The sequence below is a fragment of the Lycium barbarum genome, chromosome 8, assembly GCF_019175385.1.
Source record: "Lycium barbarum isolate Lr01 chromosome 8, ASM1917538v2, whole genome shotgun sequence".
NCBI classification, from domain to species: domain Eukaryota; kingdom Viridiplantae; phylum Streptophyta; class Magnoliopsida; order Solanales; family Solanaceae; genus Lycium; species Lycium barbarum.
Window position 1 is genome coordinate 91,816,894 of NC_083344.1, and position 25,102 is coordinate 91,841,995.

Sequence of the window (25,102 nt, forward strand, 5' to 3'; positions counted from 1 at the left end):
AATAATTGATTAAAATATACAATTTATATAACTTGTGATACAAATTTGTATTGATGTGTTAGAGCCCGTTTGGATTGGCTTACAGCTTAAAGCTGTTTGCAGCTTATAAGCTGAAAAAAATAAGTTGGGGTAGTCCAACTTATTTTTTTTAGCTTATAAGCTGTTTTCATTTTATAAGTTGCTTTAGATAAACTAAGTCAAATGGGTTCAATTATTTTTTTGAGCTTATTTTAAGCATAAAATGACTTTAAGCTGGCCAGCCAAACACTCAAAAAAGCTAAAAACAGCTTATAAGCCAATCCAAACGGGCTCTTAGTCTTTTCACACTTATATATATTAGAAAAGTACAAACAAGGGAAAGTTGCACCAACTCCATTTATTAAAGGAACAAATCTTTTTGTGTCGTCATTTTAACCCCTGCCAGATCATATTAGCAAAGAGTGGCTATGTATCTATCTTATCTCCCATTCTCCACATTCCCACAAGAAGAAGAGACAAGTGAGAAGTGATGGAAGCAGAAATGTGTCCTCACGTGCTGCTTTTCCCTCTTCCAATACAAAGCCCTATCAACTCCATGCTTCAACTTGCCGAGCTCTTTTGTCTTGCTGGTTTGCAAGTCACTTTCCTCAACACCAACCACAATCAAGACCTTCTCTGCCATCACACCAACGTTGAATCAAGATTCCGACAATATCCCAAATTCCAGTTCCGAACTATTCCCGACGGTCTTCCGGAAGAACATCCGCGGTCGTCGGAGCTGTTTGGAGAGCTTATTAGCTCCTTGCAAGCTGTGGCGCAGCCTTCCCTTAGAGAAATATTGCCCGGGGTGACGTGTGTTATACCAGATGGGTTATTTTATTATGCTGTGGATATTGGTAATGAGGTGGGAGTTTCCGTTATTCCCTTTGATACTATTAGTCCTTCTTGCCTCTGGGTTTACCTCTCTTTCCCCAAACTCATTGAAGCTGGAGATATTCCCTTCAAAGGTCAGTACTTTTCCTTTTCAATTTTTACATAACAAATTGTTTAAAGGGAAAAGGGCCTGATTTACCCCTATACTTTGGGAAAAAGTTCATATTTACCCCCGTTATACTATTAGCTCATTTATATCCCTACCGTTACAATAGTTGAAATATTTGCCTCTATTTTTAACCCCTGTCCCTGATAGTATAACGAGGGTAAATATGAACATTTTCTCAAAGTAGAGGGGCAAATCAGGCCCTTTTCTCTTTGATTGCCGATTCTTCTATTTTTAGATAACGTTGCAGATTTCCTAACTAGTTCTGATTTACTAAAAGAACAATATACACAATAATTTTATGCAAAAGTAAGACATTGCTTCATTCAAAAGAAGGTTTTACAATGGACATATTATAACAACAATTTATCTAAACGAGGGCATGACATTACATTCATCCAAACAAAGACATTTAAAACAATTTCATGATAATATTTTTCAAGTTACACCAAAAACATAAATACTAGTCTCGTAAGGGCAATCACTTCATCATTGGAGGCTATAAGTCATTCTCACGTGATTAAAGTGTCAACTTTGGAAGACAAAGTAACAAAGATGTGGATGGTAATTATAGTTTCATTGGCACTTTTCGTGAGTTTCATTACAGCTCCAATGATGAAGTGATTGCCCTTACGAGACTAGTATTTATGTTTTTGGTGTAACTTGAAAAATATTATCATGAAGTTGTTTTAAATGCCTTTGTTTGGATGAATGTAATGTAATACCCTCGTTTGGATAAATTGTTGTTATAATATGTCCATTGTAAAACCTTTTTTTGGATGAGGCAATGTCTTACTTTTGCATAAAATTATTGTGTATATTGTTCTTTTAGCAAATCAGAACTAGTTAAGAAACCTGCAACGTTATCTAAAAATAGAAGAATCGGCAATCAAAGGGAAAAGGGCCTGATTTACCCCACTTTGGGAAAATGTTCATATTTACCCCCGTTATACTATCAGGGATAAGGGATTAAAAATAGGAGACAATATTTCAACTATTGTAACGATAGGGATATAAATGGGCTGATAGTATAACGGAGATAAATATAAACCTTTTCCTAAAGTAGAGGGTAAATCAGACCCTTTTCCTTGTTTAAATGATGAGTAGTATTTCTTTGACTTTCATTCGCCCCTTTTCCCTCATAATTCTGATACAAGTTGAGCTGAATGCACTTTACATTCTTTTTGTGTACGAGGGACACAATTACATTAAATTACTAGGGCTCTGGAAAAAAAAAGGAACAAGAATAATATGTCGGAATTTTTAACTCAACTATTAAACAAATGAGAAAAAGTAATACAAATTCTTAAAATGCAACCAAAATAGTGTATACACTATCATCAGTAACGTTTTATCTCATATTATATTCTTAAAATTTAACGGATAAAAGTTGGGAAACTAACCACCGTTAGCATAACGTTTAGAGCCCGTTTGGATTGGCTTATAAGTTGCTTATAAGCTGTTTTCAGCTTTTTTGAGTGTTTAACTGACCAGCTTAAAGTCATTTTGTGCTTAAAATAAGCTTAAAAAAAATTGGGTTCATTTAACTTAGCTTATCTAAAGCAGCTTATAAGCTGAAAATAATTAATAAGCCAAAAAAAAATAAGTTAAACTATTCTAATTTATTTATTTTAGCTTATAAACTGTTTGTAGCTTATAAGCATAAGCCCATCCAAACAGGCTCTTACTGTAGATAACTTAACATGAAAAGTTACATTTGGAAAGGAGAGTGCAGCTGTACTTGTATTGAAAGCATATGGGCGTCCTATTTGTCTTTGTTTTTTATATGGGTGGCCTATTTATTTGATTATAATTAGCAAAAGACATGGTTTTCATTCCGAACTATTTCCGAAAAGTCGGCTTTACACTCCAACTAATGGGCAACCTATTATCCTCTACACATTTTAGAAGTGAATTTAATGCTTCCCTGATCCACACATAACCAATTGCACAAGGGAGGTGTTACACACTCATGCGCCACATCAGAAATCTTCTAAATTTTAATTTTTATCTTATTTTCTTTTGTTAATTATATTTACACTAATTAATTCCTAAGTAACCATTAAAATCCTTCAATAATTATATCTTCTTCGTCACTAAATCAACCCACCATCCCATCTCACCGAAAACATCATATCCGCCACCACCACCTGGTTTTGCCTCTCTTTTTCTTTTCGCACTACTAAGTTTAAGACCAATTTAAAACTCATACATTAATTCCCACTGACATTATACGAATAATGTGGAGAATGTAAAGCTTCAGTTTCATGCTACATCAAATTACTTTCCCCTTATCAATACAGTATCAAATTAATTTTAAAACTAGTAGTGTGAAGAAAAAGAGAGACAAAACCAAGTTGATATTTCAGTGGACAAAACCCAAAACAGAGGGAGAGGGGAAAGCTAGTCGCTAGCCGATGTTCAATTCTTTTGGGCGACAAGGAAGTGGGTCGTTGTGGCCGTCGTCGATGGAGACAAGCTCGTCAAAGCTCCGACAGTGGTGGAAGTGAAGATGGCCTCTCGAGAGACTTTTAGGGAGATTGGGTTTTCCTTTAGAGAAAAGAAAAATAAGGGAGAGATGAGAGTTAGAAATAGGGGAAAATGAAGTGAGGGGTGGGGGAAGGGTCGGGGGGAGGGGTGTGTGGAATGATTAAATTTTAAACAAAACGCACATCTATTTTAATTATTTTTATATTTTGTGCCACATCCGCTCTTTGTAAAAAAGAAAAAATTCATTTTTTAAATGTGTAGGGAGTAACAGGTCGCCTGAGTAGTTAGGGTGTGAAGTCGACTTTTCGCGCGTAGTTCAGGGTGGAAACCATGCCTAAAAATGGTCATGTTTTCCCTTGTACTCTCGCAAATAAGCTATATTTGCTCTTCATTATACTTTTTCAACATATTTGTGCTTGTCATCCAGTTTTAGGGTCATATTTGCCTTTGTATTCTACAACATAGCCGTATTTACCCTTACACTGTTAAATCTTCATTTCTTACCTTAATTTTTCAATGCGTGGCATATATATTTTTTTCCAAATTAAATCTGACCACCATTTTAATTATTTTAACCCACCCAGCCCAATTAAACCCAACCCACCAACCAAATTAAACCCAATTCCCTGCTTGATACGTTGTGAATGACTTTGATACTTGGTTTCTTTCTGCACTGTGGAGCTCATTGCAAAGATACTCGAGCTTTGCAGTTCGTTTGTCCATGTGTTTTCCCAAAGGCCCAAAGTACCTGACATATGCATGTATACGGTAAAAATCGAATTTATGCTAGACCGGTGAGACCGGGAATCGAGGTAAGAAAGAAACAAGCACGAGCATGAAGACTTTCTTTCGGACCGGAGGTATTGCACTAGAAGTGGTTGATCAGAAGAAAGCGGAGGAAATCATTTGGTCCGGTTTCTCCATGGCCGAGTTGATCGTGGCCGTTAGTTCGGTTTCTCCATGGCCGAGTTGATCGTGGCCGTTAGTCCGGTTTCTCCATGGCCGAGTTGATCGTGGCCATTAGTCTGGGTGATCAGTTACAAAATTGCCACGCGTCAAGACTGTTATGCCACATTGTACTGCCAATCGTACGGGTGTCAGACCGTATGGCCCAACCTTATCCTTTTAGGGTTTTCTTTATTCTAAAGGGGCTTTATGTTGTATGCAAGGCTCATAAGGCAAAACTATAAATAGGAGGCATTTCCCTACTTTTAAGAGTTAGCTTTTTAAAGATCAAGAACATTGTAATAGAAATTATATATTGAAGCTCTCTCTCCTTTGGTCCGGATCAGTGGCATTTTAAGCTTATTCTTCCAATATAGTTGGCTTAATCATAAACATTTGTATCTTGATTTGAATCACTAACGCATATGTTCACATACACATGCTATAACAAGCAAATCTATAATTATTTCCTATAAATAAAAAATAGATTAAAGTTCATCCACATATCCTATACCTCACTTGCAAATTCAATTGATTACCTAAATTCGGGGTAAACAGTTTGGCGCCCACCGTGGGGCTAGGATAATAGTGGTCTTTGATCTTGGTTTCTCTCTTACCCATTAAGATTGAAAAAATCTTTTGTTTGTCTCTATGAAAACGCACCAAATGGCAAGTAGTGGACAAGTTGGTCACATCAACAACAACGATATTGTGGCCGAAAACGAGAACAGTGGGCTACGGGGCTTACCAACAGAACCCATTGACCCAAACTCCGTTGATTCGAGGGAGGGCCTCAACCGATAGAACACCATGAACCAGGAGAATGCCGCCCCGCCGGCCACCGATCTCTTAAATACTCACAATTCAATTACTTTATCCCGGGCACAAGGCCGGAAAGTGCTGGATACCTCGGATGATATTAACTTACGTTTAATTTTTGAAATGTTGTAGGAACAGAGGGTAGCTATTGCCGAACAAGGAGTCGCAATAGCCCAGTTGCAAAGCAAAAATGATGAAACGGCCCCGGAGAGGACGAAAGGTGTTGCCTAACCCATAAGGGACGAAACACGGATGGTCGAGAGTAATGGGTCCGGAGCTGGTTCATCCACCGAAGTTCTGAGAATGCTCGAAACATTGGCGAAGCGGGTAGACTCGACTGAGAAGAGGGTGAAAACATATAACTCTCGGGTGGACCAGATCCTGGGGGCTCCGCCTATTCTGAAAGGACCGGATTCGAAGAGGTACATTCAGAGGCCTTTTCCTTCGAGTGCGGCTCCGAAATTGATCCCAAAGAGGTTCAAAATGCCGGATATCCAGAAATATGACGGCACAACGGACCCTCAGGAACACGTGACTTCATACACCTGTGCCATAAAAGGCAATGATGTTGAAGAGGATGAAATTGAATCCGTGTTGTTGAAAAAGTTTGGGGAAACTCTGTCGAAGGGAGCATTGACTTGGTACGACCATCTGCCAGAGCATTCAATCACTTCTTTCGAAATGCTCGCGAATGCGTTCATAAAAGCTCATGCCAGTGCCAAAAAGGTGCAAGCCCGTAAGGCGGATATTTTCGTATAGCCCAAAGGGATGATGAGTTATTGCGTGAATTTGTCAACCGGTTCCAAAGGGAACGGATGGAGCTCCCTCCGGTTCTGGAGGAATGGGCTGCACAAGCTTTTACCAAAGGGCTCAATCCTCAGAGCTCGACGGCCTCGTTTAAACTAAAGGAAAACTTGCTGGAATACGAGGCTGTGACCTGGGCGGATGTCCATAACAGACATGAATCAAAGATTCGGGTTGAGGATGACCAACTGGAACTTCCACCGGGGCCCGTGAATATCAACAAAAGCTCTGAGAGATCGCGAAAAAATTACGAGCCGGAGTCCAGACCATCGAGGGAAAGGTATCGACCATACTTTCATTCGAAAAAGCCAAGCTTTAGGTCAGAAAAATCAAGGGTTGGCCCGAGTCAATTCTCCGGTCGGGGTGATAAACGGACCGAGCGCCCGTCGAACAGTCGAGATCTCTCATTTAGGAGCGATGCCGGAAGCTCGGCCAGCAACAAAGACTTGCCAAAGATATCGGAGTACAACTTCAATGTCAACACTTCGGACCTCGTCTCGGCTATTGGCCGTATCGCAGAAGCGAGATGGCCAAGACTACTAAGATCGGACCCGGGTCAATAGGACCCGAGCGTGATGGTGAATATCATGGAACCCATGGGCACAGAACTGAGGACTGTCGCCAACTAAGAGAGGAGGTGGCTCGGTTACTGAAGGATGGCCACCTTCGAGAATTCCTGAGTGAACGAGCTAGAAGCCACTACAAGGAAAGGGAATCTCACAAACGGGCCGAACTAGTGGAACCTCAGCATATAATCAACATGACAATCGGGGGTACTGATGCTCCTCAAGGGCCGGTGATGAAACAAACTAAGGTTTCCATTGTACATGAGAAGCGCAGCCGAGACTACATACCCGAGGGCTATATCTCTTTCAGCAACGAGGATGCAGAAAGCATCATTCAACCGCACAATAATGCGTTGGTAATTTCTATTCTTATTTTTAAGTCGTAAGTTAAACGTATTTTGATTGACTCAGGTAGCTCGGCCAACATCATCTAGTGGAGAGTGGTTGAACAGTTAAGGCTACTTGATCAGATCGTACCGGTAGCTCGAGTGCTCAGTGGGTTCAATATGGCGAGTGAAACCACGAAGGGGGAGATTTCTTTGCCGGTCAACATTGACGGCACTATTCAGCAAACGGTGTTCTATGTAATCGAAGAAGATATGAAGTATACTGCATTGCTGGGTAGACCATGGATACATAGCATGAGAGCCGTGCCATCGACATTACATCAGCTGCTGAAATTCCTGACCCTGGAGGAGATAAAAACCATCCGAGGTGAACAGCCCGCTGCAAGAGAGATGTTCGCAGTCGAAGAAGCGTCACCTCTTCCCAAAAAGCTGGATAAAAAAGAAGATGAGTCAACCAGGGGCAAGGACTCTACATAGTAACTAAAGTACACAAGTTCGACAACAGAGCAGAAGGGGTTGGACCCGGGGCATGAAGAGGATGATTTCGGTGTACCCAGATCATTTGTCTTGCCGGATGACTCGGATGCAACCAAGTCTACAGTAGAGGAGTTGGAGCAAGTCATCTTGTTTGAATATCTACCGGATAGAAAGGTATACTTGGGCACGGGGTTAACCTCGGAGCTCAGGAACAAGTTCATTAAATTTCTTCAAGCTAATGCCGATTGTTTCGTATGGTCCCATATAGATATGACAGGTATGCCACCGGAAGTAACAACTCACAAGCTCAGCCTCGACGGGAGATTTCCCCCAGTGAAGCAGAAGCGGAGGCCTATGGCAGAACCGAAGCACGCCTTCGTAAAGGATGAGGTAACAAAGCTTTTGAAAATAGGCTCTATTCGGGAGGTAAAATACCCGGATTGGCTGGCTAACGTAGTGGTGGTGTAAAAAAAAAGTAATAAATTTAGAATGTGCATTGATTATAAGGATTTAAACAAAGCACGCCCGAAGGATTCATTTTCGATGCCTCACATCGATAGAATGATCAATGCGACGGTCGGGCATGAGATGTTGAGTTTTCTCGACGCCTACTCCGGGTATAACCAAATCCGAATGCACCCGGAGGATCAAGAGAAAACATCCTTTATTACCCGGTACGGGATTTACTGTTACAATGTCATTCCCTTCGGATTAAAAAATGCCGGTGCAACTTACCAACGCCTAGTTAATAGGATGTTTGAAGAACAGATATGGAAAACAATAAAAGTTTATATTGACGACATGGTGGTCAAGTCCCTAGAAACAGAGGACCATTTAAAGCATTTGTAGGAAACCTTCGATGTACTCCGCAAGTACAACATGAAGCTTAATCCGGAAAAATGTGCCTTCGGTGTCCGATCTGGCAAATGTTTGGGCTTCATGGTGTCAAACCGGGGGATTGAAATAAACCCGGATAAGATCAAAGCCATCGATGATATTGAGGTGGTGAATAACGTCGAAGGAGTGCAGAGGCTCACCGGAAGGATAGCAGCGCTGAGTCGTTTCATATCGAAGTTTTCGGATAAGAGCCACCGTTTTTTCTCCTTACTAAGGAAGAAGAATGACTTCGTTTGGACACCGGAGTGTCAAAGAGCTTTGCAAGAATTGAAAAGGTACTTGTCTAACCCGCCTCTACTGCACACACCGAAAGCGGACGAGCAGCTTTTTCTCTACCTTGCCGTGTCTGAGGTAGCGGTAAGTGGTGTTTTGGTTCGAGAAGAATCAGGTACGCAATTCCCTATATATTATGTGAGTAGAACTTTAGGGAATGCGGAGACCCGTTATCCCCACCTAGAAAAGTTAGCATTGGCATTAGTAAGTGCTTCTAGAAAACTCAAGCCTTACTTTCAATGACATCCGATATGTGTAGTGACTACTTACTCTCTAAAGAACATCATGCATAAACCGGAATTATCGGGTAGACTAACTAAATGGGTTGTAGAGATTAGCAGATATGATATCGAATACAAGCCTCGGACGGCCATCAAGTCCCAGATCTTGGCCGATTTTGTGGCAGACTTCACCCCGGCTATGATACCCGAGGTTGAGAAAGAACTTCTGCTAACCTCGGGAAAAGCTTCGGGTATTTGATCGTTACACACTGACGGGGCCTCGAACCTCAAAGGTTCCGGGCTAGGAATCGTCCTTAGAACTCCTGTCGGGGATGCTGTTCGACAATCAATCAGAACTGTTAAATTGACTAACAATGAAGCCGAGTATGAAGCTATGATTGCAGGTTTGGAATTAGCTCGGAGTATGGGGGCCGAAATAATTAAAGCAAAATGCGACTCTCTCTTGGTCTTTAACCAGGTGAATGACGTCTTCGAGGTTAAGGACCAACAGATGCAAAGGTATCTGGAAAAAATCCAAGTGATACTACACCGGTTTAAAGAATGGACCATGCAGCATGTACCGTGATCGTGGCCGTTAGTCCGGTTTCTCCATGGCCGTTAGTCCGGGTGATCAGTTACAAAATTGTCACGCATCAAGACCATTCTGCCACATTGTACTGCCAATCGTACGGGTATCAGACCGTACGGCTCAACCTTATCCTTTTAGGGTTTTCTTTATTCTAAAGTGGCTTTATGTTGTATACAAGACCCATAAGGCTAAACTATAAATATGAGGCATTTCCCTACTTTTAAGGGTTAGCTTTTTCAAGATCAAGAACATTGTAATAGAAATTATATATTGAAGCTCTCTCTCCTTTGGTCCGGATCAGTGGCATTTTAAGCTTATTCTTCCAATATAGTTGGCTTAATCATAAACATTTGTATCTTGATTCGAATCACTAACGCATATGTTCACATACACATGCTATAACACGCAAATCTATAATTATTTCATATAAACCCAAAATAGATTAAAATTCATCCACATATCCTATACTTCACTTACAAATTCAATTGATTACCTAAATTCGGAGTAAACAATGCCTAGTTCAAATTTAGAGCAATCAATTCGTTATTGGTTCACAAATTTACCTCAACACTAGTCCTCTTGAATTCAAACAATTGAATTTACAAGAACAAGGCAATGATTAATGCATTTGGAAATTAAAAATTTAACTGTGAACAGTTGATCATCCAACAACATCAGCACTATGTTAAACTTATTCCAATGAACAGAAACGGATAAGATTATGAACAAATCGAATCACACATGCAAATCACAAGAATGTAAACAAATGTACAAAACAACTAAGAATCAACTGCAATTAATGTTGAGACTCTACTGCAACTAAGACTGCTGCAATTAATGTTGCAGGAGCTCCATAATGCAGAAAGAAATCAAGTATCAAAATCATTCACAGCGTATCAAGCGGGGAGTTGGGTTTAATTTGGTTGGTGGGTCGGGTTTAAAAACTAATAAAAATGGTGGCCAAATTTAATTTGGAAAAATTATATGCCACGTTGGAAAATTAAGGTGGGACATGAAGATTTAATGGTTAGGGTAAATATGGTTATTTTTTTTAGTACAAGGGCAAATATGGCTCTAAAGTTTGATGACAAGGACAAATATGTTGAAAATGTTTAACGAAAGGCAAATATAGCTTATTTGCGAGAGTAAAAGGGAAAATATGACCCTTTTCCATTATTGTTTCAATTTTTGCTTTTAGCTTTCAAATCATTTTTTGTTTGAAAAACCAAAATAAAAATTAATACAACATAGAAATTAACAATAATCTTTTTTGGTATTAGATAATCAATATCCTGAACATAAATTAAAAATTGCAATTCTCTTAAAATTTCTAGTTAAAATTATGCAAAAATTAGGGAAACACAGTCTTTCGTAATTTTCTTTTCCTTTAAGAAAAAGGTGCAAATATACCCCTTAACTTTGTGATTCAGAGCAGATATATCCCTCGTTAAAAAAGTGGTACACATATACCCCTGAGGTTACACAAATAGTGTAAATATGCCATTTTTGCTAACAGATTTTTTTTTAAAATAAAATCATTTAGCTTGTTTTTTAATTAAAAAATACCACGTGGCTTTAAAAAAATAATTCTCCCTTTTTTTTTTAGTAAACTTACTCTTTTAAAGGCACGTGGTAATTTTTTTCCTAGTGGGTCGTGTCTGATTCATTTACAAAAATGGGTAGATTTTTTTTTTTAAAAGTCAAGCAGCTATGTTTTTTTAAAATGAACAACACAACCCATTAGAAAAAAAAAATTGTCTCGTGGCTTTAAGAAAATAAGTCTTCAAAAAAAAACAAAAAATGGTTAGACTAATTTTTTAACGTCACATGACATTTTCTTAATTAAAAGATAGGCTAAATAATTTTTAAAAATATTCTGGCAGCGAAAAGGGCTTATTTGTACCATTTGTATAACGATAGAGGTATATTTGCACCATTTGTGTAACGGCAGGGGTATATATGCACCACTTTTTAACGAGGGGTATATTTGCTTTAAATCGTTAAGTTGGGGGTATTTACACATTTGTCCATATTATAATATACTAACACATCTATACGTATATAAGGTAACCTACCCCTTCCGTCTCGATTTATGTGGAAGTGTTTGAATTTTGAGAGTTAAGCGAATTTTTCTTTAATCCTTACTTTTTTACATGCCGTTAAATATATTAAATTTTCATTTATTGTGATATAATTCTAAATATGTAAATTTTTATTTTTTATTCTCTGAATACCTCTCTTCAATTTTTTAAATATATAATTGTTTTTTCATTATTATCTTTCATTTCATTATTTCTTATTTTCCTACCTTTACTTCATGTGTTTCCATTTAATTTCTCATATTTTAATTTATTTTTCTTTATTTTCTTCATTTCACTTAGCTATGTTATAATTCTAACTTTTTGAAACTATACCTCGTAATATTATAAAGTTGAGTCATCCACAAACTTGATTAATGATGAGTGATTACATTAAAGTTAGATTTCTTGTTGTATGATTTTATAGACAAACTTGACTTATACTAAGTGATGTTAGAATAGATAAATTATGTTTTATTAAACATTTGAACAATGTTATGAAATTATGATTGTAAATGTGTCAAACATGCAGTTCATGATGTCTTGCAATATATGTGCTTTTTTGAAAAGTTTATAATTAACTCAATTAAATTATTATTTATTTAAAAATCGTATATCAATTAGTTTTAATTATAATATTAGCTACAAATATAGAATTATTTAATACTTTATTTTAAAAATAATAATATGTATCTTGAATACCTAGAGATATATAAAAGTTAGTAATATTTCTATAAGACATTTGTCAAACATTAACATGTAGCTTTTTATAATTAACTTTTATTTTTAAAATTTAACAAATCTAACTATGTAATTATACTTGTGCAACCAAATATTATCTTGTAAATTACAATGTAATTACGTTATCTTAGACAAACAACAACAACAACAACATACCCAGTGAATCCCACAACGTGGAGTCTGGGGAGGATAGAGTGTACGCAGACCTTACCCCTACTTTAGGTAGGGAGGCTGTTTCCGGAAGACCCTCGGCTCAAGAAAAAGCATGGGAAAGGTCAGATACGGGCAAACAAATGAAAGCAATAATGAAAATGAAAACAATGAAAGTAAACAAGCCATTATAAACCAACAGATACTCGCAGAAATCAAGAGACAAGAAACTATAGAGCAATATAACTACTCGTAAGAAAGGATAAACGCGACTACCCACTAGCTTTCTACCCTAATATGAGTCCTCCATACCCTCCCATCTAAGGTCATTTCCTCGGTAAGCAGGAAATGCTGCATGTCCTGTCTAATCACCTCTCCCCAATACTTCTTCGGCCTACCTCCACCTCTTCTGAAACGGTCGCTAGCCAGCCTCTCGCACCTCCGCACTGAGGCATTTGCATATCTCCGCATCACATGCCCAAACCATCTCAGCCTCGCTTCCCGCATCTTATCTTCCACTGAGGCTACTTCAACCTTGTCTCGGATGACTTCATTCCTAATCCTATCGCTCCTAGTGTGCCCACACATCCATCGCAGCATTCTCATTTCCGCCACTTTCATCTTCTGAACATGAGATTTCTTGACTGGCCAACACTCCGCCTCATACAACATAGTTGGTCTAACCACCACTTTGTAGAACTTGCCTTCAAGTTTTGATGGCACTTTCTTGCCACACAACACTCCAGAGGCAAGCTTCCATTTCATCCACCCTGCACCAATACGATGTGTGACGTCATCATCAATCTCCCCATTTCCTTGTATAATAGACCCAAGATACTTGAAGCTATCTTTCTTCTGTATGACCTAGGTGCCAAGTTTCACTTCCACGTCAGCCTCATGCACTATATCACTGAACTTGCACTCCAAGTACTCTGTCTTGGTCCTACTCAACTTGAACCCTTTAGACTTCAGAGTTTGTCTCCAAACCTCCAGCTTAGCGTTAACTCCGCTGCGAGACTCGTCAATCAGGACTATGTCATCCGCAAATAACATACACCATGGCACCTCACCTTGAATTTGCCGCGTCAATCCATCCATCACCAAGGAAAATAAAAATGGGCTAAGAGCTAATCCCTGGTGCAACCCCATCACCACTAGAAAGTGCTCTGAGTCTCCTCCCATAGTCCTTACCCTGGTCTTGGTCCCATCATACATGTCCTTGATCGCCCTAATGTACGCCACAGTTACATCTCTAGCCTCCAAGCATCTCCATAGAACCTCTCTCGGCACTTTGTCGTATGCCTTTTCTAGGTCGATGAATACCATGTGCAAGTCCCTCTTCCTCTTCCTATATTGCTCCACCAGTCTCCGTACAAGATGAATAGCTTCTGTAGTTGAGCGCCCCGGCATGAATCCGAACTGGTTCTCTGAGATAGACACGCCTCTTCTCACCCTCATCTCCACCACTCTCTCCCACTTTCATAGGTGACTTAGCAGCTTGATCCCTCTATAGTTGTTACAACTTTGAATGTCGCCCTTGTTCTTGTACAATGGAATTATTGTACTGCATCGCCATTAATTCGGGCATCTTAGCCGTCTTAAATATGACATTAAATGCTTTGTAATTACTAGAATGTATAATTAATACCCTAGTAATTACACCAAATCTAATTACAAGATGGCTTTCCAACATAGACCCTTAAAAAATCTAAATCTTGAAATTTGAACGGTACCACATTAATCGGGCCAAAGAGAGTATATAAATGCAAAATAAATTTTTTATTTAAATTATAAGTACATAAAAGTATAACTAAAAATTAAGCTTGAACTGATTTGTGATTTACTCCATTTTTAAACGTCCAAAAACTAATAAACACATTCGCGGATTTAACGCCAAAAAGCATAAATATTGAAGAAATGAAACTCTATTATCCATATCCATGCTTAAAAATAAACGAATAAAACGAAGGATTGTTGATCTTAATTAAAAGAAAAGAATCCGAACGCAAGCAACAGACATGGGCCACCCCTATATGACGTTAGTTGCAGTAAATTCGTAACTGTCGCCGACCTTTTACGTTAACGTCCGACTCTTTTTCCATCTATTGTCAGTCAAAATTTATGAATAAAATATAGATTAAACATTACTATAGATAGCGTTTATATTGCTTTGGTTACTATTTGAAAGTTTGAAGTCGTTTTGTTAATTTGTTTATTATTTGTATTATTTTTGTTAAAATTCTATTATGTCGTGTTAACTACTCCAATCACTGGACAAAGTAAGGAAATGCTACTTGTGACTGTAAATGAAGGTCTGATTGGTCAATGCATATGTGGTATGAAATTGAAATAAATTCTATCCTCGTTGCCAGCATCAAGACATGAATTGCTATGCATAATGTGTTATTGTAATAACTTCTGGGATATTTTAAGATTACCTTTCCCGGTAAAGGTTAAGTATTGCACCTAGTATGTCTTCAAGAATAGATAATTAAGGTCATTCTTTATCATTTTATTGATTAAGTAGGCGTTTGGCCATGAAAACCAAATATTTTTCATTTTATTTAGAATTTTGAAGTTGGAGTTGTCTCTAGTTATAGTTTTTGCAAAAAATATTTAGGTGTTTGAATGTACTAAAAGTAAAAAAAGTGAAAATAAGGTTTTAGGTGTTTTCCAAATTCGAATTGTATTTGAAATTTTCATGGCCAACACTGATTTTCAAATAGAGTAAAAAAAAATTCGGAAAAAAGTGAAATTCCCATGGCTAAACGGGTCCTAAGTTTTGCCCTTCAGCCTTAGGCGTATTGATTTGTATATTCACTGCCAGGAACTCTGTCCCAGATTCAAAACACTAGCATTGTGCTAGTACCAATAGCTTATACTCCCTCTGTTTCAATTTATGTGAACCTATTACTATTTGAGGGGTCTACGAGGTGATTTTTTGACCATGTTTTCCTTACATTTTTTCTAAATTATTTGAATTACAAATTGTCATGACTTAGTCCTTTTTATGTAGTTTCTAAAAATATAAATTTTATTTTTATACATTTGAAAAATTAATGTTAAAATTTGTGGTTGTTAGAAAATGAATACGAAGCAAGGACAACGAATTGTGTACCTTAAAGCAGTGGAAGATTAATCGTTGAACTTGCCACCAAAATTTTGCCCCAAATCGAACTTTGATTCTCTAGGAAACAAAGCTATGATTCCATAAAATAAATGCCTTTTTTTTTTGTGTGTTAATATGGAAGAAGGAATGAAGAGAACTTTCTTCTCCATTTTTTGTCATTGTATGTTGTTGAAGACCATAATCCCTTTATTAAAGGGAAGTGAACAACAGTTAACCAATAAACTGCTCCCACTACAATTCAGCATGTATTGATTTCTCCAGAGATTTTTTTTTTTTAATCTGATCTCTTTTATAACGGGTCGGGTTTTCCCACATGGAGCGACTCATGACCCATACCCAACTTCCAAGATCTCCCACTTCACTCATGGTGGGCTAGACCCACTATCATGTTAATAACACACATAATTCATACAGACAAATAGTTTGTACGACCTGCGAGCATCATGAGCTATATAAGAGCTCTACATAGGAATTCAAACACATACGGAAAGAATCCATTATTAAATATGAAGATCATATTACTCGCAATACCCCAGATACCATTCGCTACTCCAATAGCTAGTTATCCGATCCCTCATCCTCGAAAGAGGCGAACTTGAGTTCATGTTTAACTTTGTATCCACAATTACACTTGACACCCTTATGGTAAGTGTAATGGCCGGCCTATAAATAAAAGTTAAATTAATAATTTTAATTGTCTTCCCTTTCTACTCGAATCTATCTGTTCCAAATCAACTGCTTTCATAGACATGCACTGTATTGCTGAATCACTCATGACTATTAGTAACATGCTAAAGTAGCAACACTGATTGAAACTTCAAGAAACATTCAAAGGTCAAAGGGTATTCCATTGAAAATTTAATGTAACTTTTTGGGGTCTCACAATGAAGAAGCAGGGATCCATTCTTCCATTAACCCATTGGTCACTTAGCACACGTGGTATGAAACATGTGTTACGGTGTTCTCACTATATAGTGGTGCGTGTGTCTCAATCATTTACTCATTCAACACCGTACAGATCTTGATCTAGACACCTCCAGATGTCTAACCTGAGCTTCTCTCTTTAATGATCCTCAAATCTATCTTCTTAACGAAACTCATATCTGGCTTACAGATAAGTCATAACATGGTGGTGGACCTCATCTCTTCACATTACTCAACGTAAGAGGCGATTGCTCGTGTGAGAGAGCCAATCTCGCGACTTGTTCGACACACTTTATCAATAAAATTACATCATCACATGCATATAAGATATGAACACAATTTCAAAAGTAAAATATTGATGAAAATATTATAACAACCAAGTCAGTTTACAATACAGAAATATGATCATATCCTATGAAAAACCTAGAGCCATAACATGTTTCTCAAACAGGTCTCTAGTTATCGCATTTGTAAAAGGATCAGCTATCATTTCTCACGTAGGTATGTATTGTAAAGTTACTTCTTCACTTGCTACTGTGTCTTTTACAAAGTTATACTTGATGTTAATGTGTTTGGTTTTGCTGTGATACTTAGGATCCTTTGTGTATGCAATAGCTGCTTGACTATCACAACGTAAAATAATTGATCCATGCGAATTCTTTGCTACACTCAAATACTCAAAGAATCCTTTTAATCAAACAACTTATTGTATTGCAGATGCACAAGCCGCGAACTCAGCTTCCATAGTTGAAAGAGTCGTGCAAGTTTGTTTCTTACTTTTCCATGAAATAGCACCACCATTAAGTAAGAAAGCAAAGCCGGATGTCGATTTTCTATCGTTCCGGTCAACACCCCAATCAGCATTTGTATACCCTCTCAAGTGTAAATCATTTCCACTATAACATAGTGAATAATCAACAATTCCTTTCAAGTATCGAAAGATCCTCTTCACAGCTTTCCAATGATCTCTTTCAGGATTGGGTTGATACCTGTTAACCAGACCTACGACATAACAAACGTCCGGACGAGTACACATCATAGCGTACATCAAACTTCCGACAGCACTTGAATATGGAACTCGAGACATGTCTTCTTTTTCTTTTTCAATCTCTGGACTCATTTCAAGGCATAAAGTCTCACCTCTTGCTATAGGAGTATCCATGGGTTTGCAACTATTCATTCGGAAGCGTTCCAAAATTTTCTTTATATAAGTTTCTTGAGATAGACTCAAAAACTTCTTGGAACGATCTCGTTGGATCTTAACACCTAATATATAGTCTGCTTCACTCATGTCCTTCATGTCAAATAACTTTGAAAGTCATAGCTTGATCACTTTGACATACTCCAAATTATTTCCGGCTAATAAAATATCATCCACGTAAAGGAAAAGAATTACAAACATTCCATTGGATTTTTTCACATAAATGCAATGGTCTTCATCGATCATGGTGAAATCATATGATATCACATCTTTGTGAAATCTCAAATACCACTGCCTTGAAGACTGCTTCAGGCCATAAATAGATCTTTTTAATTTGCGGACTTTCTTTTCTTGGCCTTTAACGACGAAACCTACAGGTTGTTCCATGTAAATTTCCTTGTTTAGTTCTCCATTGAGAAAAGCTATCTTCACGTCCATTTGGTGTAACTCTAGATCCAAACGTGCAACAATAGCCAAAAGTAAGCGAATTGAGGTAAACTTCACAACTGGTGAAAAGGTTTCCTCATAATCTATTCCAGCTTGTTAAAACCTTTTGCAGCCAATCGTGCCTTATATCTTTCTATTGACCTGTCTGCTTTGCATTTAACTTTGAGAACCTATTTATTCGTAATAGCTCTACGCCCAGAAGGAAGATCAACTAGATCCCAGACTTTGTTGGTTCTCATGGACTCCAATTCTTCTTTCATTGCTTTCATCCATTCATCTTTTCCAGGTCTTGCCAAAGCCTCAGTAACAGAATTAGGCTCATCTAATTCTGTGGGGGATACCAAGAAAACGTAATCCTCAATCTCGTATGATCGTTTGGGTATACTTTTTCTAGTACTCTTACGCAATTGAAGATCATATTCCTCAGTAGGATTTTGGGATTCAAAACTCCCACTTGGATCAGGAACGGATCCTTGATCTATTTGACTATCAAACATGTCTGAAGGCATTGTCTGATCATCTAAATTCGACATTTCGTAAAGAGGCTCTCCTTCTTTTATTTCGCCCTTTTTGTGGAAAATCATTTTCTAGAAATGTGACATCTCGTGATTCAATTTCAGTTATACTTCTATTTTCTAATTCAGCAATGAACACATACCCCTTAGAGTGTTCGGAGTATCTTATAAAGATACATTTCTTCCCTTTTGGACTCAATGCAACACAACCCCAAGGTCGTAGATCATTCAGGTTTGGTTTATGACCAGTCCATAGCTCATACGGAGTGGAAGGAACTGACTTAGAAGACACTTTATTCAATATGTACGCCGCAGTCAACAACGCATCTCCCCAGAAAGTTATAGGTAAATTTGCCTATGCCATCATGGATCTTGTCATGTCCAATAATGTTCTATTCCTCCTTTCTGCTACACCATTCTATTGAGGTGTGTAAGGAGTAGTTAACTCTCTCGTAATGCATTTTTCATTACATAATTCTTCAAACTATTTTGATAAATATGCACGACCTCTATTGGTTCTTAAAGTCTTTATACTTTTATCTAATTGATTCTCAACTTCATTCATATATCTTCTAAAGCATTCAAGTGCTTCAGATTTGTGAGAAATCAAATAGATGTAACTGAAGCGCGTGAAATCATCAATAAACGTAATGAAATACAAAGCACCAGAACTTGCCCTCACATTCATTGGACTATAGATATCAGAATGGATTAATTGCAATGGGGAATTTCCTCTCTTAGCCTTCCTAAATGGTTTACGTGTAATCTTTCCAGCAAGACAATTTTCACAAGTTGGCATTTCGATTTTGGAGAAAGAACCTAAATGCCCTTCCATTGCCAATCTATTCATACGGTCTTGCCCTATGTGACCTAATCTTGCATGCCATGTAATAACATCAACATCACTATTACTAGAATAACATGTCATTACACAACGGTCAACATAATAGTCATAAGTTGAAGGATTACAATCTAAAACGATAAAACCATCATAACGAAGTCCAAAACCATAAAAAATATTGTCTTGAGTAATTCTAACACCATTGCTACAAAACTTTAAATCGAAACCAAGATCTAGAAGAACAGACACATATACTAAGTTACGTCGGATCTCTGGATCATATAGGACGTCATGCAACATCAAAGATCGGCTACCACACAAGTCCATTTTACAAGTACCTATCCCTTTGACTTCAAGCTTTGCATTATTTTGTACATATATCCACCTTGATCCAGGTGAGACTTGAAGAAACTCCACAAACGCTTCTCGATCACGACTCATATGTTCGGTAGCCCCTGAGTCAACAATCCACACAGGATAAGATTCAGTTAGTAAAATAGTGCTAGAAACATATGTAGCACTTAGAGATGCGTTTTGAAATGCTACTTTTTTCGGCTCGGGACACTTATGAGCGAAATGCCCTGGAACATGAGAGTTGTAGCATTTCATCTTGAAAAAATCATTTTCCCTTCATGGTATTTGACTTGTTCCTTTTCTTGGAGGGTCCTTCTCCGGTCTCCTTACCCTTTCCGTCATTTTTTCAATTCTTCTTGCGTTTGAAGCCTGAAGACTTCGTACCACTTGGTTCTTCCACATAGGCACTAGATACAGTTTTAGCAGCACTAAGCCATTGGTCTTCAAGCTCGACATGATAGGAAACATTAGAAAAGTTTTGATGCTATCATTATGGGTTAAGTTAACCTTCAAATGTTCCCAACTGTTAGGAATATCGGATCACTGACTGAACCTGCTGCTCATCAGAGAGAACATGACCAACACTTTTGATTTGAGTAATCATGTTAGACATCACCCTAAGGTGTTGTTTGAAATTGTAATCAGACGTTTCTTGTAAGTGTCAAATTTGATAGTCAGTTGTCTAAGGCGGGTCACAGTAGTACCCCCATATGTCTCTCGTAAGTGTGCTCACATAGCATGAGAAGTAGGGTATTCTTCACATTCGTGAATGAGATCATCAACAATAGAACTCATAATAATCCCACGTGCAGTAGATTTTTTTTTTTTTTTATGCATTGTAAGTTTCCAGATCTCTTCTGTGTTAGGCAGTGTTACCCTCTTCTGGGTGAACCAAAACATGGTTAATACCTTCCAGAGCATCTTGCTCTTCCAGTACATACCACATTTTACGACTCCAGATGTTGTAATTCTTACCGTTTAGTTTCTCACCCTTATTTAAATCAGCAATGATGCTCTTAGATGCCATATCTGTTGATTGAGACAATTAAGCAAGTTTTTACTCATCAATCTTTACCCTTAAAATAAAAGCATATGATATACATATTCAAGCAAATCAATTTTCATAAAGGTTTCACATTTAGTATAAAGTCGAAAGGTCACAAAAGTTTACAATCATCATCTACGTACTAAATGTTTAACCAAAATTGAAATCATTTCTTAATGTGCATTTAATTATATTCGTGACTAGAATCACACAGATTCTTTTAGTCTTATCCCCTTATAACATTCTGTTATACATATCAATTAACAATAAATAAATATTCATATGTATATATAAATAACATAAGAGATAAACAAACATATGTTCATAAAAGGAATTTACACAATTGCAAGTCATATACTACTCATCTATGGCTTTCTTCTCATTACGCGGGTGACTAGGATCTAAAATACTTTCAGCCATGTATTTAGCCAATTTATCTATGGGAGAAAGTCTAGAAAGTTGAGATTTAGGAACTATCGGACTCAATCTGAGTCTATAACAACTCTTTAGTAGCCAAGATTTCTTAATCGTTGTTGCTATTTCCTTTTCCTCCCACTTGGATTCAAGTTCCATAGTGTATACTCAAATGGGTTCATTTGGACCAAACTTGTGATAAATATCAGCCAACTGACCCTTCCAATAATCTGGTAAAGATTGCTCCAATATTCCCAAGGCATCCCAACTCGAAACATATTTAAAATGTTGAAACGTTAGTTTTGATAGCTTCCTCCCAAAAAAACGAAGATGACATGGTATAGATGCAGATGCGTTCATTTTGAATTTTTGAAATTCTACATATTTTCTTTCTCCTTCCTTCGCACAATTCTTTCCTCCCTAAGGATATTTTGTAGCGTCCTTGGGACATTCTGGATGACCTGAGCCTGAATCATTACTGAATTTAGTCCTTTGACGACGCATTCTTCAACGTTGTCCTTTTGCTCTACTTTTACCATCACTCCCACTTGGAGCAATTCAAGCATGTCCCCGTCCAGCCATGTCTAAAATGAGAACAAGGAAACAAAATGGTTGTTACCATTCAATGTGACAACATATGCCACAATTAATCGTAGAAGACAAAATTATGTTTAAGGGTCATCAGGACTAAACAAAATACACTATGGAGACAGAGAGTTATTTAAAGATCAATTTGCAAAAAAAATATAGGTCCATAATTCAGATGACACAAAATATGAAATCATATAACAGTAACAGAATTCGGGCATAAGCATTGTTATTCAAAAAAAAAACTGAAGAAAAAAAAGTGCATCATCTAGAAACGTGACTTCAAGGAGAAAAAATAGTCACTCTTAACACATAAGAGCATTTATGACTCATTCCCACTTATTTAATAACAAATATTGATACTTATGCAATTAAAAAGTACTTCAAAATGGGTCTTTCATAAATTCTCCTTCTATCAATATTCTCTCTTTAAACAAGGTTGAAATAACTAGTCACCATTGAAATGGGTACCACTAGTGAAATATTGCCATTAGTGAAACTTATTTTTGGTACCACCATTGAAATGGGTACCACTAGTGAAATATTCAAATACGTACCATTAGTGAAATATTACCAAAACGTATCACTGGCGAATATTCCAACGTGTTTCAGACTTCACTTAATTCGTTTTTAGATATTACTGTCAAAAAAATTGGGACAACAATTTTCATGACAGTAACTTTTTCAGAAAGACTAGGAAACAAATAAACCCTAGGCTCTAATACCAATGTTAGAAAAAGAAATACGGAGTAAGGACAACGAATTCCGCTTAATCGTTGAATTTGCCACCAAAATATTTGCCCCAAATCGAACTTTGATTCTTTAGGAAACAAAGTTATGATTCCACAAACTAAATGTCTTTTTTTTTTTTTTTTTTGGTGTGTGTTAATATGGAAGAAGGAATGAACAAAACTTTCTTAATGGGAAGTCAACAACAAACTAATAAACTGCTCCCACTACACTTCAACGTTATTTTTTTAATTTGATATCTTTTATAACAGGTCGGGTCGCCCCACATGGAGCGACCCATGACCCATAACCAACTTCCAACAGTGGTCAAAGTTATGAAATTTGACCCTCATACTCCAAAGAGGTTCACATTAATTGAAACAGATAGAATAGATAACATCGACTAAAAAGATTGAAATTTCTTCATTTTCGTTGTTGGATGAACTGTTGCTATTGTATATTCCCTCTGTTTCAATTTATGTGAACCCATTTTCTTATTAGTCCCAAAAAGAATGACCTCTTTCTATATTTAGAAATAATTTACCTTTATGCAATGATTTATAGCCACACAAAATATATGTGATTCATTTTACACCACAAGTTTAAAAGTCTTCTCTACTTTTCAAACTCGGTGCCTAGTCAAATGAGTTCACATAAATTGAAACAAAGGAAACATTAAATTCTTTACTGATTTGTGACAATATTTAACAGGAAATGACTTGGACGTATTGATAGAAAATGTACCTGGAATGTAAGGTCTTCTAAGGCGTCGTGATTTTCCGTTCTATCGCCTCACCAATTGTGCGACAGACCTCTATTGCCAACTCGCTCTCAAGGAAATCCAAAGTATCCCTCGATCCCATGGACTCATATTAAACACATTTGAAGATTTAGACGGCCCATTACTATTTCTCATTCGCTCTCATTGTCCTAAAGCGTATGCTGTTGGGCCGCTACACTTGCAACTCAAGACAAGGCTTGCTGATAAAAGAATGCCCCTGCCCTCTTCAAATAGTTTGTGGGAAGAAGACCATAGTTCAATTCAATGGCTCGATGTACAACCCATAGAATCAGTAATTTATGTAAGTTTTGGAAGTCTTGCAACTTTGACAAGGGAGGAAATTTTGGAGTTTTGGCATGGGTTAGTAAATAGTAGAATAAGATTTTTATGGGTAATGAGGTCCAACTTATTGCGGGAAGAAGAGTTTAACCACCAATTTGTGAAGGAGCTTGTGGAGGGTTGCAAAGAAAGAGCTTACACCGTGACTTGGTCTCCACAAGAGAAGGTACTAGCCCACCCAGCTATTGGTGGGTTTTTAACTCATAGTGGGTGGAACTCAACTATGGAAAGTATTGTTCAAGGAAAGCCCATGATCTGTTGGGCTGTTTATGTGGACCAACGAGTCACTAGTAGATTTGTGGGTGAGGTATGGAAAATTGGGGTGGACATGAAAGACATATGTGATAGATACATTATTGAGAAGGTGGTGAAAGATCTGATGGTAACAAATAAGGATACGTTCAAGAAATCGGCTAACAAGTTATCCATGTTAGCAAAACAAAGTGTTGGAGAAGGAGGTTCATCGTACAATGCTTTTGAATATCTCGTCGATGACATTAAAAAATTTAGCAGAAGAGGGAAGGATACCAATCCTAACTGCATAGGATAAACAGAGTAAAGCTAGCAATCCTTATTCTGTAGACAAGTGCAATTAATATAAACGTTACCGGCCATATATATCCACCTAAAAGAATATATTATTTTCTTATCGGATACAAAGTTATTCAGAAAGTTCCACGCCAGTTGTAGAAGTTGAGCAAGTTGTTTTGACCGATATATATAAGTTAAGCTACAAAACTTACAAGATGTGTACATCAAATTATTTCAAATTACCATTGTTAAGTGAATTAATAAGATGTGAATATATATTACTCCCTTTGTCCTCATACACTTTTCTTTTTAGTCTGTTCCAAATATATATATATATATATATATATATATATATATATATATATATATATATATATATATATATTGAAATAATTTATCTTTAAACTTCTCCTTTTACCTTTAATTAAATGATTTACAACTGACAAATATCTGACTTGTTTTAGACCATAAATTTCAAAAGTCTTTCTTTCTTTCTTAAACACCGTGCCTAATCAAATTATATCTCATAAATTAGGACGGAGGGAGTACTAATTAACAGGTATTTGAACATGTGCAATGCATATTAATGAACCAGTATCTGAAAACGCATGTCGGTGAGAAAAATAAAAAAGTAATATTAATAGTACGAAATAGGGCCAAATATACCCCTATACTATTGGAAACGGGTCAAATATACCCCTCGTTATACTTTGGGTTTAAATATATCCCTGTCATTATACTATTGGTTTAAATATAGCCCTTCTCCGTTAAAGTTGTCTAAGTTAGACATTCAATTTTGTGTGACACTGACATTTGATGAGGTGGATGCCATGTGACATGCCACCTGT

General features: G+C 37.2%; 1 pseudogene; it reads left to right on the forward strand.

Moving 5' to 3' along the window:
- Nucleotides 1-373: 373 nt before the first annotated feature.
- LOC132606301 (7-deoxyloganetic acid glucosyltransferase-like) lies at nucleotides 374-24,368 on the forward strand (annotated as a pseudogene).
- Nucleotides 24,369-25,102: the final 734 nt, after the last annotated feature.